This window comes from Balaenoptera physalus (genome assembly GCF_965194825.1).
Source record: "Balaenoptera physalus genome assembly, chromosome: 3".
In the NCBI taxonomy this organism is placed as follows: domain Eukaryota; kingdom Metazoa; phylum Chordata; class Mammalia; order Artiodactyla; family Balaenopteridae; genus Balaenoptera; species Balaenoptera physalus.
The window spans coordinates 121,248,270-121,264,677 of NC_138890.1; the positions used below are offsets into that span (position 1 = coordinate 121,248,270).

The 16,408-nt window shown below is 46.8% G+C and overlaps 1 protein-coding gene and 2 long non-coding RNA genes across 4 annotated transcripts in view; 1 reads left to right on the top strand and 2 right to left on the bottom strand.

Moving 5' to 3' along the window:
• The window catches only part of LOC309658619, a 473,127-nt gene that overhangs the window by 201,374 nt on the left and 255,345 nt on the right, over positions 1-16,408 (bottom strand). The gene's annotated exons all lie outside the window — the stretch shown is intronic.
• Positions 1-16,408, bottom strand: part of MAP1B (microtubule associated protein 1B) — a 94,161-nt gene that overhangs the window by 26,580 nt on the left and 51,173 nt on the right. Inside the window, exon 1 of one of the 2 annotated variants that reach the window (XM_082457041.1) lies at positions 983-1,451. The exons of the other annotated variant lie outside the window; for it this stretch is intronic. The gene's annotated coding sequence lies outside the window, so the exon portion shown is untranslated. Of the gene's footprint in view, positions 1-982; positions 1,452-16,408 lie in introns of those variants that run through there. 2 annotated transcript variants of the gene reach the window in all.
• LOC309658611 lies at positions 11,977-15,779 on the top strand. The gene is made up of 2 exons (XR_014262316.1): positions 11,977-14,156; positions 15,192-15,779. It is a non-coding gene; the product is annotated as an uncharacterized lncRNA (long non-coding RNA).

Sequence of the window (16,408 nt, forward strand, 5' to 3'; positions counted from 1 at the left end):
GACCTGCACCCAGGCTCCTGACTCCTCCGCCTCACTGCTCTGTGGATGAGGGTTTGGAAAAACAGACATGGTGCAGACATCGAATGCCAAGGGAGAGCTTGGGAAAAATCCAAAGGAATAAAATCAGAGATGTGCTTAAAGAAGCAAGAACTCAGAAAGCATTAGGAGAAGAATATTGGCAAAAAGAAGAAAAAAAAAGCGAAGGTGACAGAACACCCACATAAAAGAGGGTAAAGTTAAGGGAAGGTATATGATGTTTTACTACAAATGCCTGAAAATGAAGAAACTCCAGAACAGAACAATGTCACCCAGTTTGAACAGGTGAAGGACTAAGCCTCAAGAAAAATAATTCAACTAAGCCATGGGAAAGAACATTTGTTTATTGTGAATGCTCAAGTCTGTAATTTATTAGACGTGGCTTTTTCGCTTAGTTGTTTTTGCTTTTGACGAGCATGTGCATTTCAAGCTAAAGCAAAAGAACATCAAACTGAATAAGCAAATGATAAAATGACAATCAGCAAAACATAGAAAACCATCCCTTTTCTAGGTCCTTCCATCAGTGGCCTCCTTTGAAACAAAGACTTCAGGAGCTTCAGAGGTGCTTAAGTTGAGATAAAATTAAGCGAAAGCTTAAGACCAAGGAAAAGTGAGTGTTCATTTCCTTGATCGTACTTTTGATGTGACTCTTTTTGGCACCCAAAGCCTCAGGCAGCATAATGCCAAGGTAGGGCTGTGGTCATGGCTCTACTCTGTAGGAACCCACAAAAGTAGATCCAGCGAGGTACATGGAAGCGGCTCCTTCCCCAGAGCTCCTTTCTTTCCTAAGTGATCTCCACAATGCCCAGACCCTGCTAGCTGCACCCTCCCAAATGCAAGTCCAAGCACAAAAGCCCAGCACCGCCTGAGCTTCTGCCCCAGCACCGTCTCCCCGAGACACGCAGTGAGGACCCTCCTGCCAAACCCCCTGGAAGGGGGTTCTTACCATCCTCAAGAAGCTCCTTTCCTCTTTGGCTTCATCACTTGCAAACAACACAAATGCCACGTGACAGCTGCCGTTTACCTCTACTCCTTCCAAGTCAGTTTTTGGACCTGTTGGCTCAGGAATTCAACCAAGGATGTTTTTTCTGCCCATCTTTGGAAATACGGACAGCAGTGACACAGACATGCACCAAGATGCCACGGCTGCTCCTTCAACAAAAGCCTTTTTACAGGATGGGATTTGAATGAAGAAAGGGATGTAAAGAGAGAGAGAGAAGCTTCAAGCTCTCATCACAGCCGACTGTTGGCCAGATTCTCGCCCCAGACGACTGACAACGTAAGCAGGGGCCGGGCCTGCCTGGCATCTGGCAAACCCAGGGCCTGCACGAGGGGCCCGGGCAAGCCATGCCCGCACTCCCACATCCCAGTGGGGTGCCAGCTCTCCTGGCGGCAGGCGGCTCTGGGCTCAGGCTGCTGCGACGCTCACGAAGTTGCATATTTGGGGAATGTTTCACACTGGGAAACAGGCCAGGCGTTCTGAAGGAGAGGCCGCCACCCTCGCCTGCAGAGGTCTCATTCAGTTGCTTCAGAAAAGAAGTTCCCAGAAGAGAGAGACAACACAGTTGCAGCCTCTCTCTTTGCCATTATCGCCTGCATTCTCCAGAAACAGCTCACAGGGAAACCATTAGGCAGCCCAGATGAATAGTCAGGTCTCCTCAGCACTGGTCTGGGGGCACCGAAAGGGGGGGCTTGAGATGGACTGATTGTGTCACTTACTGCTGGGATAAGAAAAAAGTCTTTGAGGGCTTCCCCACAAAACTCAGGGTAATTGGGAAGGCTCAATCCTGGGCGGCAGGGAGGGTGGGGAGGACTGTTACGTGACAAAAAGGGGTCTGCTCCACCTTGGAATCAAAAGAGGAAGGCCTGGAGACCGCCTGAAGCAGCAGGGCCTCACACACAGTGAGACTTTTGTCTGTGGGCTCCGAAAGGCTACGCTTAAAACTCAGATAAGCCTGCACTTTTCAGTTATTGTTGGACCCTTTTTTAATTACTGAAATTCTGACAGATCAACTCAATCTATGTGTCTTGTAAGGTTGGGCTGTTTCAGTGGTTTACGTTTTACTGTATCCAGGTGACTTTGAAACCTCTGAAAGCAAAACGTCATTTTCTAGGTATGTAATTTTTAGGCTGCTTATAGGGTCTTATCTCCACAGAATTAATGTTCATCTAAAGACACACACACGCACACACACAGGCTCTCTCCTGGTTTCAGCAGGGTCTGACCATGGCTAAATTAAAAGACACGCACTGTTGAGGAACAGCCATAACCAAGCCCCGTAAAACTCAGAGCCTTCTCGCCGGCACACAGCTGGCCCTTCTCTCCCACACACACCTCACACGTCGGCCCCAGAACACAGTGGCCTTAGGAGGCTGCAGCATCTCTGCTGCCAGGGCAACACCAGCAATGGTCTCGGCCCAGGCAGGCAGCCGCTTAATGAAAAAGCTGAGCGCAACGGAGAGAGTGCTGGGCCCAAGCTGCAGGAGCGCTAAGAGATGGGAGAAAATCCTTGATGAAAATAATAACTAGTAATGCTAAAACCTTTTAGATTGTCTTTAAGAGGACGATAACTGCATATCTTGGGGATGAATATGTAATTTCCCTTTCCATTAATGATCACAATCCAGAACCTTATCCCTGCAACTTGCTTTTCCTAAAAAATGAACTCTTGGCGAGCATAATCAAGAAATGGATATGAAGACTAAAGATAGCTTCTGTATCCATTCAGTATCGAGGGGGGATGAGGAGGAGGGTCCTGAGTCACTGATAGGGACAGACCAGTAACTGGGACGGGAGAAGCAGAGCCCTCTGCCCGCCAGCCCTGCGCTTTCCTCCGCCAGCTCCCGCCGCTGCCCCATCTTCACCCACAAGTCCTCCAGCCCCTGGCCCTGGTGAATATCAGAGCGGACTCTTTTTGGAAAAGGAATTTGATATAATGATTTAGCACTAGAAAAAGGTCCAATGTGAAGAAGCAGAAATCTTGGAGAGGGTTAAAGAAGATTCTAGAGTTAGAAAGGGAAATGCGTAGGGTAAAGAAGGACTGTGATTATTTAACTAAAGGGAAGGTTTGGTGGATCAAGAAAAGCCCACAAAGCACAGAAGGACTTGAGGTTAAAGTCTGTTTTCCTCAGAGGGAAGGGAGGGAGGGAGGGAAGAAAGAAAGAGAAAATGACAGCAATGAGAACTCTCCAACTCTGCCTCTTCACCAAGGCGGATTCTCAAAGAGGAAACCTCTCACCTCCAACCCCGACGTGCAGAAAACGCCCCCGGGGGAAAATTTAGCAAAACGGATGAAAGCAAGAAGCGAACGGTGCTCAGTGCAGGAACTAAAAATTCATTACCAGCTGGTCTTCCAGCAGCTCGTTTCACGGCAGGCAGCTTTTTATTCGGAGTAACGTCCGGGACGCCCTTCTGCGGGAATCCACGTAACGATGTCAAGCAGTGGGTGAAGTGATGGGAGACGTTTGAAAAGAAAGGGAGCTGGTACGTAGGGACGGGGGACACCTGAACCTGTCAGGTTTTCTGGTGGATCTTCCTGTCTTCCGGCGCCCTCACAGAAGCCCCTCCACGCCTCTCGCCCAAGGCCAGGGCACAGAGCAGGCCCGAGGCCCAGGCGGGCGGGATCATGGCTCCCAGCTGCCTTCTCACAGGGGGGGACGGAAGAGCAAGTCTGGAGGCCGCACAGCAGCACACAGGCCCGCTCCCAAGAGCCCCTGATGGTCCCCCCCGTGCTCCTGCTCCCACCCCATCACTGCTGAGCAAGAGAAACAGCGAGAGAAGAGGCAGTGGCCGTGGGTTCCTGGTAACGGCACTTCTGCGAGGCCACAATGCGCAGCTGTCTCTCCCAGGGGCTCCCGCGGGAGGGCTCGGGGAGGAGCCAGGAGGAGCGCCGAGGAGCCCACCTAACAGAAGCCTCCGCTGGCTCCCTGGGATAAGAAGCACCGCAGAGAGAGGGCGACGGTGACCACGAGGAGGGCCAGACAGCTCAGTCCCTCGCCCCTGCCACTGAGGCGCCCTTAAAACAAAAAGTGCTGGGAGACTCGGTATCTCCTGATTCCACGGTCCCCAAAGACCAACAGTGTCAGTGCAGACCACAGGACACCAGCCGTCAGGGAGGCGACACAGATCCCCTGCCCAGGGCAGGAAAACTCCTAGCGCTAGAGGGAGTTTGATTCCCCAGGGGCTCTCGCACATCAAGATCAACTCTTTATCTTCCTCATCTGTCTGTTCTTGCAGCGTTCAGCCTGGGGCTGGGAAGAGGGCCCTTTCTAGGCAGGGTGTCCCAGAGGCAAGGGGGGAAAGACAGCAGAAGCATGACCCAACCCTGCGAGCTTGGGTTTCAGGTCACACAGGTGTGGGAGCACCTTCTGTGTGCTTCCCGCTCTCCCACCTGGATCAAAACACACCTAAAATAGGAGGCAAACGCGTGGAAGTGAGAGCATCCGACTCTTTGATCACCAGAGAGCCCATCACAAGAACACAGCAGTAAACCCTTCTGCCTGTAGACGGCTTCAGAGTTCCCAGAGCACTTTGTCCTCTGGGTAGTGGTGCCCTGTTTAATCCTCATAACATTCCTGTGAAGTGATGGGAGCAAATATCCTTTTCCCCTCTTCATGGACCAAATATCTGAGGTCTAATGACTTGCCCAAGGCCTCACAGGCAGTACAGGAGAGCAGGACTAGGACCCACGTCACAGGCCATGCAGCCACTCATGGCCAAGGCCGTGATGCTACCCTTTTCTCCCTCTTTTCCTGATCCACCTCGTCCAACATAAAGGTTTTCAAGTTGTGATGCCAAGATTCTCTTTTGTAAGCAGTAAGCATGCAGCCTGGGTCAGCCACTGGTCAGCCAATGCCTGCCCACTCACTCACTCACCCCTCCAGCGGGCACACTGGCCTCCCACACACCCCGAGGCCAAGTCCCTCTTTGTTTCTGCTGCACAATCGGAGCCCAGTTCTCTCCCACCTTCACCCTGAAGTTCCTGGAAATGGTGTTTCTTTTCTGCTGGAAATACATTTTTTTCTGTTTCTGCATTTGTTTCAACCCCGATGTATGTTCCTGAGTGTCATGTCACTCCCCAAATTTTCAGTGTTTGTTTTTTTTAAGAGAATAAGAACTCAAATTCCATTATAAACAAGTTCAGGAGACTTCACAAATAATTTTTTAAATTTAAATAAGTTGATCATTGCTTGGGAGTTTTTTTCAAAAACTTAGATATCTTTTGCATTACAGAGAATTTAGTTATAATGGAATTTGAGTCTATACCTATTTTTCTGTACATTTTCTGGACTGAACTATCTTTCTTTTTTGTTGTCATTTGGTTTGGTTTGGTTTTTCATGTATCTGCTGGTCCTTCCACCCCATCATTCTCTTGGGTTCTCTGCCATCTTCTGCTTTATGTTTCCCTGACCTTTAGATGCCCAGATAAGCAAAGAACCCAAATTGTCCAGACTTCCGAGGCTCCCTCGTCCCAAACACGTTCACCGCACAAAGGTGCAGGCACCCTTGTTCCTGGGGGCAGGGGGAGCCTCCTTTTGCATTTCCTTCCCATCGTGTTCCAGCTGCGCACACTAGGAGCACAGCCCGTGAGGAAATGGGACGCCAGGGACAAAAGGTCTGATTCCTTTTACAGCGTTCTCACAGTGCACCGTTCTTCTAAATCCTCTCTTCGGGGTTTTCTCCTACCCAATCCTGCTCTCCTAGGTAATCTTCTTGCCTTTCCCCACTCCCTTTTCTAAGGGTCTCAAGGCAGAGGGAAGAGAATCCAGGCTATCAAGGGTTAGAAGTGGAAGAGAGTGGAAGAAAGCTGTTTGTTTCCTTTTTCTTTCCCCCTGTTTTATGCTCTGGCTGAAAGAAGTAGAAATAAATCTCAGAGATGGTGTTGATGAAAGTCTGGCTCCCTGGAGAGCATCTACAGGGAAACAGTAGCACCCAGTGTTGGCACCAGCTGAGGGTGATAAGATAACCTGAAGGTTGTTTCTTCAAAATGTACAGATGCTACAGATTAAAAAAAGGCACACCTAGTGAAGGGCGATGTATTAAACCTGTCAGGGCCGCCAACTCCAGAGATCAACATCTATCTAGCGCTTTACCATTTGCAAAGCGCCTCCCTCTGTGCTCACCCATTTAAACCTTGATGAAGGTGTTCCAAGTCTATGAGCCCAGTCCTCTGGGCTACACAGAGGTGGGAGGTTTGAGTGCCCTGTTCTCAACGAAACCTGCTGCAGACAAAGAAAAATACGTATACGCTCCTCATGCGTAAGACAGGAGCCCCTTCTGCCTCTGAGATGCAAGGAGTCGAGCAGGCCAAGGAGAGACCCGCCTACCCAAGAGCCTTGAGAAGAACTTGCCAGCCCTGTGGAAGAAGAAACCATAATTTCCTCATCCCATAGAATGGGGGGATCTGAAGGAGCCCTGGCGACATTGCACCCCACTCTTCTCCCTCTACAGGAGAGAAAGCCGAGCCTCAGAGGCGCAGCGGCCTATCACAGGTGACTGTTGTATTTGTGCAGCTGCCAAAGGCAATTCCTATGCATACTGTAGACAGTTCTATCTGGTGCTAAAATACTAACACTACCTTTCATTGTTATGCACTTGGTGGCTTATAAAATCTTTTCTACTTTTCATGTTATCTCAGAGCATCACAAAGATCAAACTGTTATAATTATTCCTTTTTTACGGATGGGGAAATGGAAGCTGATGAAGCAGGTTGTCTAATAAGAGTTAGCTGCCTTATCCAGCAACACAGGGATAAAATAAGCTGCTGAAGTAGGTTTTGAATCTAGCCCGTCTGAATCCTGACCCCCATTCTCGTCACTGCCTTCCAATGCTTCTCAGGTTGTTTTAGGAGTTTACAAGGTCTGAAACCTTATTTTTTAAAAATAAGGTTTATCTGAGATACATTTCTCTTAGTATATTACAGACTACTCCCAGAATCGGGGACCTAGGTTTGGAAATTCTTTTTGTATTGAGAGATACCTGCCATGTTCCAGGTACCCTGCCAAGTATTAGGTTAAACCATAAGATTGCCAATATTAGCGACTTTTTAACTCAAAAATGACACTTTCCTATGGTTCAACAGTTAGACCTCACTTTCTTGAGATCAGAGTAGGTTTTGGAGAATGTTTTTTAATCTTACTGGTCTTTTCTTGCCTTTGTAAGAGATGTTATATTCCCTGTTTATTAAGACAATGTGAATTACTTAGAGAACACCCCTTTCTAAAGTTTAATTTGGGCAAATTAGTGCTACCTTCATAAAGTAGCATTGAGATTAAAGCACGAATGGGATGCAGTTTCATGTGGAGACTTGGAATTTTGACAGTGTCTAATTTGGGAAACATAAGTCAGAAGTAGTGGGGGCTTCCCTGGTGGCGCAGTGGTTGAGAATCTGCCTGCCAATGCAGGGGACACGGGTTCGAGCCCTGGGCTGGGAAGATCCCACATGCCGCGGATCAACTAGGCCAGTGAGCCACAACTACTGAGCCTGTGCGTCTGGAGCCTGTGCTCCGCAACAAGAGAGGCCGCGATAGTGAGAGGCCCGCATACCGTGATGAAGAGTGGCCCCCGCTTGCCGCAACTAGAGAAAGCCCTTGCACAGAAACGAAGACCCAACACAGCCATAAATAAATAAATAAATAAATAAATAATTAAAAAAAAAAAAAGAAGTAGTATCTGACACACAGCAGGGAGCTCAATCAATATTTGATAAAGGAATGAATAATAAAAATGGCTAAGATATACTGAATACCTGCCCTGGGTCAGGCACTGACCTAAGTTATTTATGCGCGGTTATCGCATTTAATCTGCACATTAACCCTATGAGGAAGTCATTACTCCCATTTTACAGATGAGAAAAATGAGGCACAGGGCAGTTAAGCAATAGCCCAAGGGAATATTAATGAAGGATGGAAACCTGGGTGGTTAGTGTCCAGAGCCCAGGCTCTTAGCCAAAAAAGTCATTTTAAACGGGAGGAGGGAAGACAGAAGACAGTGAGTTCGATTTGGGGCACGCTGAGTTTGAGGTCTCTCCCATGGGAGAGCCAGGTGGCTCTGTCCAACAGGCAGGCAGAAACGTGGATCTGATGCTGAGGCCATAGGTTGGGCCATAAGCACAGATCAGGGAGGCATCAGCATATTTTAAGTGATGCTCTTGGAGAAAGAGCCTTTTGCTGAGAACAGTGTTGGGAAATGCCACTATTTAAAGGGTGGGCAAAAGCAGGAAAGAGCTGGTGAAGGTGATGGAGAAAAACTCGAGAGAAGTGATGGTGCCACTGACTTCTCTGCTCACCTTCAGCCCCAGACCCTGACGTGACCTGTAACTGCAGTGCTGTCCTGATTTGCAAACTTAAACCACCTCCACATAGAGGAGAGTCAAGGCAGAATATTGCAAATACATTAAATAATCCAGTAATAACTGATACCTGCTTTACAAATTCAACCCAAAGCATATGCACTTTGACCTACATATCCACTGCCGTGATACTATGCTTAGCCCGTGGGCATGGCTTTATTTTCTGTCTGGGAGACATCTGCCTGGTGGAGGGAAAAGACTGTAGGTTGGCCGTCCTCAGGGTGCAATATTCCCCACAGTCACCTGAGAGACTTAATAAAATGCAGATCTGCATGGCCCACCCTCAGGCAGTCTGATTCAGGAGGCGTGGGTGGGGCCTGGGACTCTGCATTTCCACAGTCTCAATTCTGATGGTTCTGTGGTCCCTTCTTTGAGAAACAAGACAGTGTAGGTGCTGAATATGCTACTGATCAATAACAGCGTAATCAGTGACCTTATTTTAAATCATCCTCACATTGATTTTATGCATTACTACCCTAAGGTCTGAACAGACTCTAGAATTATTTCCCTTGGGAGCCAATGTGATCATTAAAGGCTCAAACGACTTTTCCCAGTAAGTATCGATTCTCAGAATCATCTGACAGTTTTATCTGGCATTTAATTTGCCATCAAACTCCTGCCATTGATCAAATCCAGGGAAACGGTTGACCTCTCACCCTCATCTGTTACTGTTCAGAACCAAATCATCACACGATTCAACCTCAAAGCCAGCTGCCTTAAAAACAAAAATCAAATCAGTCCTTTTGGTATTGGCTATTGAAAAGGAAACAGAAAAAGAAAAAGAAAAATAGCTGACATAACATATATCACACGTACTAACTAATAATTACTAATCCCCTGGTAGCTCTTAGCCATACACCAGGGAGAAACAGCAGGAGTTGAATATTTCCCGGTAACGTCCTGAGGGGTCAGTGCTACCCACTGTAGTAGCGTCAGGCTGGGGCACAGCAAACAGCTTGGTGATCTGCCAGGAGGGGACTTCTTGAGGTCACGATCCTGACCTGGAAGTATGAGGCTCAAGGGACCTGAGATCTGGCCTTAGCTGAAGTGGTGCCTCCACTGCCACCATCTGTAGTAAGTAATGAGAAGGGGGATACGCGGTCTTGTGTTCCAGCTGCTGTGAGTAAACCTGGTCTTATCTTTTAAAGTACCTGGCATAAAGCCTTAGCCCAACACAAGGGAGCTGTAATTTTGTTGTTTGTGTTAGTTCTGTTTATTTATACACTGCCTCATTCAGAAGGGGGGGCGGAAATGGCTGCTCCGCCCAGCATCTGTATATTTCTCCTTTACATGTGCCTGTGTTGTCCCGTCCTGGCTTGGTGCCTGGGCTGCCCAGAAGAGTACACCCAATTCTGATTGACCTGGGTCTTCCCTCTCCTGGGGCTGAAGGGTGATGCCCAGCACACCAGGGCCAGAGCCGTGATTCCTCTTTGCTTTCCTGTTCTTCGCCCTCAGTTATGTGCCCCGTCTGCTGACCCAGGATGTGAAGTTTCACTGACAGCCTGGTCCTCAGCTTCACTGACTCAGACGCTCTGCTCACATCTCATTGATTCCGGAGCACACTCTTTCCATTTGTAAAGGACTTTTCTTTAGAAAACTCGTGGTTCCTAGCCAGTCTTTCATGATCTCTGCTGCACCTTGATCCCTTGCCGTGCTCTGACAAATGGCCCCAGCCATTTGACATCTTTGCGCATGTTTTCCCCCTTAGTTTGCTCCTTTTCTTATTCTTTTTTTTTTTAATATTTATTTAGTTGGTTGCGCTGGGTCTTAGTTGCGGCAGATGGGCTCCTTAGCTGTGAACTTGTGAACTCTTAGTTGCAGCATGCATGTGGGATCTAGTTCCCCAACCAGGGATCAAACCCAGGCCCCCTGCATTGCGAGTGTGTAGTCTTAACCACTGCGTCACCAGGGAAGTCCCCTCCTTTTCTTATTCTAAGCAAAGGAGAGGTAAGTCCCCCCCGCCCCCCGCTGCTCCCATGTTATCCTCTCTACTCTGTGTGTGTGTTGTTCCAACAGGCAGCAGCAGGAGAAGGATGTCAGGAATTGTTTGTGTTCATACTTTTCAACAGTGCACTGAATTTTGCCTCTGGTCGTTCAGCCACCCCCTTATGATTCCTTAAAGAATTAACATAGGGCATCATTAGGAAGATTCCATCTTGATTTTCTGTTCATCTACAAGGTCTCCACAAGGTCACCATCAGTGGGGTACCACTGTATGTCGCCAAACCACACTTGACCTTCTGCAGGAGATTGTAGCTGAATGACTACATCTGCGGACTTAGGAAAATTTAATGTAGGAAACAAGGACTAAATTCAGGGCCATATAATTAGTTAATATTTACTTAGCAGAGATTGGTTTTTGACATGATTCAATTAAATCTGGCTAAGGGACATTTTCAAGGCAGTGTTAAGTGTATTCTGAACCAACAGAGGTAGCTCTCCTGGAAAAAAGTCCAAACCCTGTGATGCAAAGTGATTCTAACAGATAGTCAGTCAGTCAAGCAAATTCTACCCTCTTCAATCATCTTTTAAGAAAGACTGAAATTCCAGTTTAGAATAAGTTCAAAGAAGATGGCAGGTAAATTGGGGACTTTGGGAAAACTTGCCTTTAAGAGAATCTCCAGATTTTAATTTCGGTGAGAAGTAACAGGTTCTCATAAGAAAATTAGCATGCATAAAATCACTTTCTACATTCCTATCTTGTATTATTCTTTATTGGTTAATTTTTATGTATTTATACACATGGAATATATGCACTTTCCATGTGTATGCTAAGCAAAGTTCTTAGAATGCATTACTCTTTGTCCTTTCACAGATAAAAGAGTGTGAGTTGAGAGTATGTTTTGTCCCAAGTAAAAAATGCGGACAGGTAAGAGGGCTCTGGAGAACAGACAGAATCAGGCTCCCCAGAGCGTCGTCTGCTGGAGCTCTGGGGTATAACTGAAAGAAAGAACATCAAATTCTGCTCTAGAAAACAACACACTGAACACCTGCCCATTTATTTTGGAGTAGAGGCTGTCACTGGAGAAGCTAGAAAGGTGAGCCAGGTACACGAAGGTTGTAGCAGGTACCACTGACTCGATTGTGAGGTTGGAGCACAGGTCAGAGCCTGGAGTGTGCTGGTCACGACCAGGGGCTGCACAAGTGCACTAGAAGGTTCCTGGCTCTTCCCAATCCGGGTTTTGGAATCTTCAGTACGAGGTTCTCCTATACAGAGAACCAAGTACCAGTGGGTTTACTGCAGCCCGGACAGTTATTCTGCAAATCACACTGAAGAAAAGGGGCCACTGTTCATCCTGCCTCCAGGCAAATCCAATACCATCCTCCCTTTAAAGCCTTAACTTTTTTCCGTGAAGAGGTTCCAGGACCTGCTGGATGTCTTCCCTCTTTAAGAGAAACGCTTCTGGATCAGGGTCTGGATGTGGTTCCGGAGGCAACTTCCTAACTGAAATTGGACCAGAATACCAGCCCCAGACAAAGGGGATGCTCTTTCTCTCACAACTTTAGGCTTCACAAAAGGAATGTGCCCTCAGACAACCAGGACTTGGGGGGAAATGGGCCAGAAGAGGATTTCTGTGTATAAAATAGTGGCCTCCCCACACTGGCACTTGACTATGTATCCAGTATTTTTTGTGCAGTGTGGCTAAATGTTTAATCCTGGGACAAAAAGCCTTATAGGAAGTTTAAAACATCTGAAAAAGATGCTTAAATTTATGTCACTTTTTTCTCACAACTCTTAAAGGATATAATCTGATGCTTTGATGTGTTTTCTATACTGTTCTGGAAAATATCTACATTGTCTTGCTATCAGACCAATCAAAATCATTATGAAATTTCCTAAATGTCTCATGTCTCCAAAACTGCTTTAAAGAATAAATTACATCTTTTTTTAATGATAAAAAAATTAAGGGTTATTGGGGTAAAGACAAGAAGTTCACTTATCAATACTACAACCCTTGGGATTCTGATGTCACTGATGAAGAAAATATATTTCTCTTCCCTAGCCCATTTTTTTCCAATATAAAATGTCTGTGCACTCTGATAAGCTTCATTAGAAAAACCATTATTTTAATATGTTGGTCTGTTTTTACTTGATTTTAAGAATGACAGTCATCCAAGGGTATCTAATGGGACACTAGGGTTACATGGTTTGACATGTTAAAAAAAAGTTACTGAGAGAGTCTTTCCTATTAATGGATAATTATTTAAGTGGGCTCAGTTGCACGCCCTCCTCAGTTCTGCATTTCTGGCTTGGCCAGAAGAGTCGCAGAGAGAGAACCAGCTCACGCTTTCTTATTAACATTTACTGGAAGCTGTGAGAACTATTCTGGAGTTTCATCTTGCTACCTCTGTATTCATTCCACTGTTTAAAAAAATCCAACCAACGAATTTCAGACTAGGAAACCAGACCCTTCTGCTTACTTATTCTCCATAAGGTTGCGTGGGAGAGGGAGGTGCTCACAGAGCAGAATGCTAAGCCGTTCTGTAAATCCACATCCCCCGTTTCCCTTTGTTCCTCCTCCCTTTTTTGTAGCGTCTACATTTGGGCATTTCTGCGCTGCCTCTTTGGTTTCAAAGCTTTCCAACAGAGCGTTTCCAGTGTCAAAAATAAAGGAAATATAGCAATTAGCATACATTATGTGACTGTGCTAAACCAGCACACTCACAAACACGTCTGTGTGACAGGCAAGTCGGCCCTGTTTTGTCTTGTTTCCTGCCCGGCTCACAGCCTGCCATTTGCCAAGCAGAGATGCCCGCCCCGTCCCCTCCTCCGCTCCCAGCTTTCCCAGCCACTGCACAGCCCAGCCAGCCTAACTGGCTCGAAGTATTTAATGAGTTTCTAATTCAGTTTTGGCTCTGGAAGGTGGCCAGCTGCTGGTGCCTGGGGCTTGTGTTTCTCTTTCCACGTTATCAGAGGAGAGTCCCAGAGACAAACTGTGGCACTGTTGTACTTCCAAGGCCTCACGTTATCACAAGGACTTGCTGGCTGCAGACAGTAAAGGAGCTAAAGGCAGTCACCCACCCCAGAGAGCCGAGGGGAAGATGAGGGAGACACCTCTGGGCGCCTGGAAGTGATTTCTAGGGAGTGAATACTGCTCTGTTATCGCTGGGCCCCAGTCCAGCAGGTGAGAGCGAAGAACCAGACCACAATGAATGCTCTTTGGGCCAAAAACCACATGCTTTTTACACACAGGTGTCCTTCATATAGCAGGGCCATGGAATACTCTCCACCACAATTCCAGTGGTCAGTTCTCTCCTCTCAGATGCGGGAAATGCGTCCCCGAGCTGCCCTTGCCCCCTGGACTCTCATGTGGGTCACGAAACAGCAGCGCTGCTCAGAGGCGAGGCTCTGTGTGAGCCACCAAAGCCGCAGGGCTCTGGGAGGAAATGCTGAGAAGATGTTCTGAGGCTTCAAGTGCCGGGACACACCTCATAAATTATGCAGTTCTTACATCATAGTCACACAAACCACAGCTAGGATGTTTCAACCTGTTCTACCCGGTCTTCCTGGGTTTTTACATATGTTGTTCCCTTTGTCTAGAAGACTGGTCCCCTCCTATTCACTTGGCTGCTTCCTATGTTCCTTCAGGTCTTGGAGACACATCACCACCACTGGGGAGTCTTCCCTGAAGGGCCCAGCCCCAGAGCAGCTGGGGCTCACTCCCACGATCGTAAACGTCACTCTCAGCTTCCCCACGGGGTCAGCGCAGAGGCCCACGATGATGTCAGAAATCAGGTTCCAAGATGGAATCTGGTCCTTTCTTACAGGTGGGTGCTTGGTGTTTATTTATTATTCATCAGTGGGATGACAGTGTGAAGAAAGGGCCTCCTTAATGGAAATCGTAGTTCAAGGTTTTGAAAATAGTAATATTAATTGAATAAGGGATGCAGAATCATTAAAAAGAGACTTTGCAAATGAGGCAGACAGGGATAGATATTGATTCAGACTATGAGTTATACTCAGATATTTTTAAATAGCTGCATAAAGGTATCCCACATAAGCTGATTTATAACCACGTTTGACACTGTAAAAAGCAACTCCTCTGGGAAAGTTCTCCTCTTATCAATGTATCAAGACAGTCGTCTCTAGGATTTGAAACAGGAGATAATCTAAGGGGCTCTCACAAGTTAGAAAACAGGAAAAGAAAGAGGTGGCAGGCTAGAATGAAAGAAAAAGACCTCCAGCCAGGAGGAAGCCAGGGGAGTGTAGAGTCAAAGAAGTCTGGAAGGAGCTAGAAGCCAATGTGAGAACAGGAACAAATGACTGGGCAGAGGACGTGTTTTACTTCATGATCGGGTATAATTCGATTCACCAGATCCTGACAGAGTGCTGAACCTGGCCTGACCCTAGAACTGTGGGGCAGTGGTCAGCAAAAAGAGCAGGATGGCCCCTGCCTTCTGGGATGATGGCACTCAGTGATGGCACTCTGACCCGGGAGAGGAAGTGCTCAAGGGAGTAACTGGAGGGCTTAGGAAGGCTTCCGTACTCAGATGGCATCTAGATGGGAGTTAGAGGATGGCGGGGAAATGAAGCATTAAGGTGTACAGCAGGGAGCCCCAAGCCCTAGAAATAAGCCATCAGGGATGAGGAGATCCAGTCCAGCTAGAAGGCCTACAGCCAGTAATCCAGGTTTGTAGAAATGTGAATTTGGATGGATCTATTCCAAACCCCAGTCTTACAGATATAGACATTAAGGTTCAGAAAGACTAAGTGACTTGTCCAGAGTCACACAGCAAGATAATGCGAGATCCAGGAGTCAAGCGTGGGTATCCCGACACCCAAGCTTTTTCCTCTCCTGGCAGGACCACTGCAGAGGCTGAGGATGCTCCCACAGAGCTTCGTGACCCCACAGCTCTGGGATCCAGATGCCTCCCTCCTGCACCTGCACTCTATCCCACGGCAAACGGAAGCATCCTGTTAAGTGACATAAAAGGTATCTGATTCTCAGTCTAGATATCGCTCAGATTCCTTAGTGGACTGCGAGAGAAGCCACTGAAGCCCTGTTCTTAGGTTACCTATTTGGATCAGTGATGGCAAGAACATCAAACTTCATCCACTTAGGCTACAACTGCTGGTCACACATCCTCTCTTCTTTTAGAAAAATAACAAACTGGAAAACATAACTATCTTATTTACAAAACGATACAGTGTGGAGGCAGGGAACTCTATCACAGAATGTCCAGTAAGTCCCCTCTCCTCAGGCTCCTCTTTTCCTGTCTTCGGAGACCCCTCGTGGCAAACTCTGGAGGATGGATGAAATGAAAATCCTCATACCCTGCACAGGAAGGCTTCAAGCCGGGTGGCGTAATCACCTCCGAGCAACACTCACTGTGCTGTAATTAATCTCTCTCCCCATGTGCATTCATAAAATGGAAAGATCTCAGAGTGAAGGAGGAAGTGTTTTTTAATGATAATGATTTTATATTTACGAAGTCCCCACTGTGTTGGGTCCCTCACGATGCACATAAACAAAATCTCTGGGCTCCACCGAAGCGACAACATCTAAGGAGGGAAAATCATGTGATCATCCTTTTATTTCTTTAGAAATATTTCATTATCACGACCATAAGGTAACACAGGTAACCACAGGGGGTAAGGTGGTAAGCTGTTTAGAAAGAGCTATCTATCACCTTTTGTTTTTTATTAACTTTCTTTTGAAAAGAATGTTTCCCTTTTCCTTAGAGCCATTTTATTTTCATCTCTCCTCCAAGGAGTAAGATAAAAGTGAAGAAAAAGAAGATGCTTTCCCCATCATGTCCTGACCCTCACATCAAAGACTTTTCAAGGTAATCACTTTGAAAAGATCTCAGAGGAAATGAAAAGGTCTTTAAAATGGTCATATTGACAATGACTTTCATAGGAGGAAAAAAAACTTCTGCCTCTATTTTTGGTTCTTCCCTTTCTTTCCAGCTCAGACACTCATCTTGTCCATCATACCAGTTTTATCACAACAGGCCACATCCCTGATCACAGAATGTTAGGTCTTAAGCGCCACAGAAAGTCCAGTGCCTTTCACCTT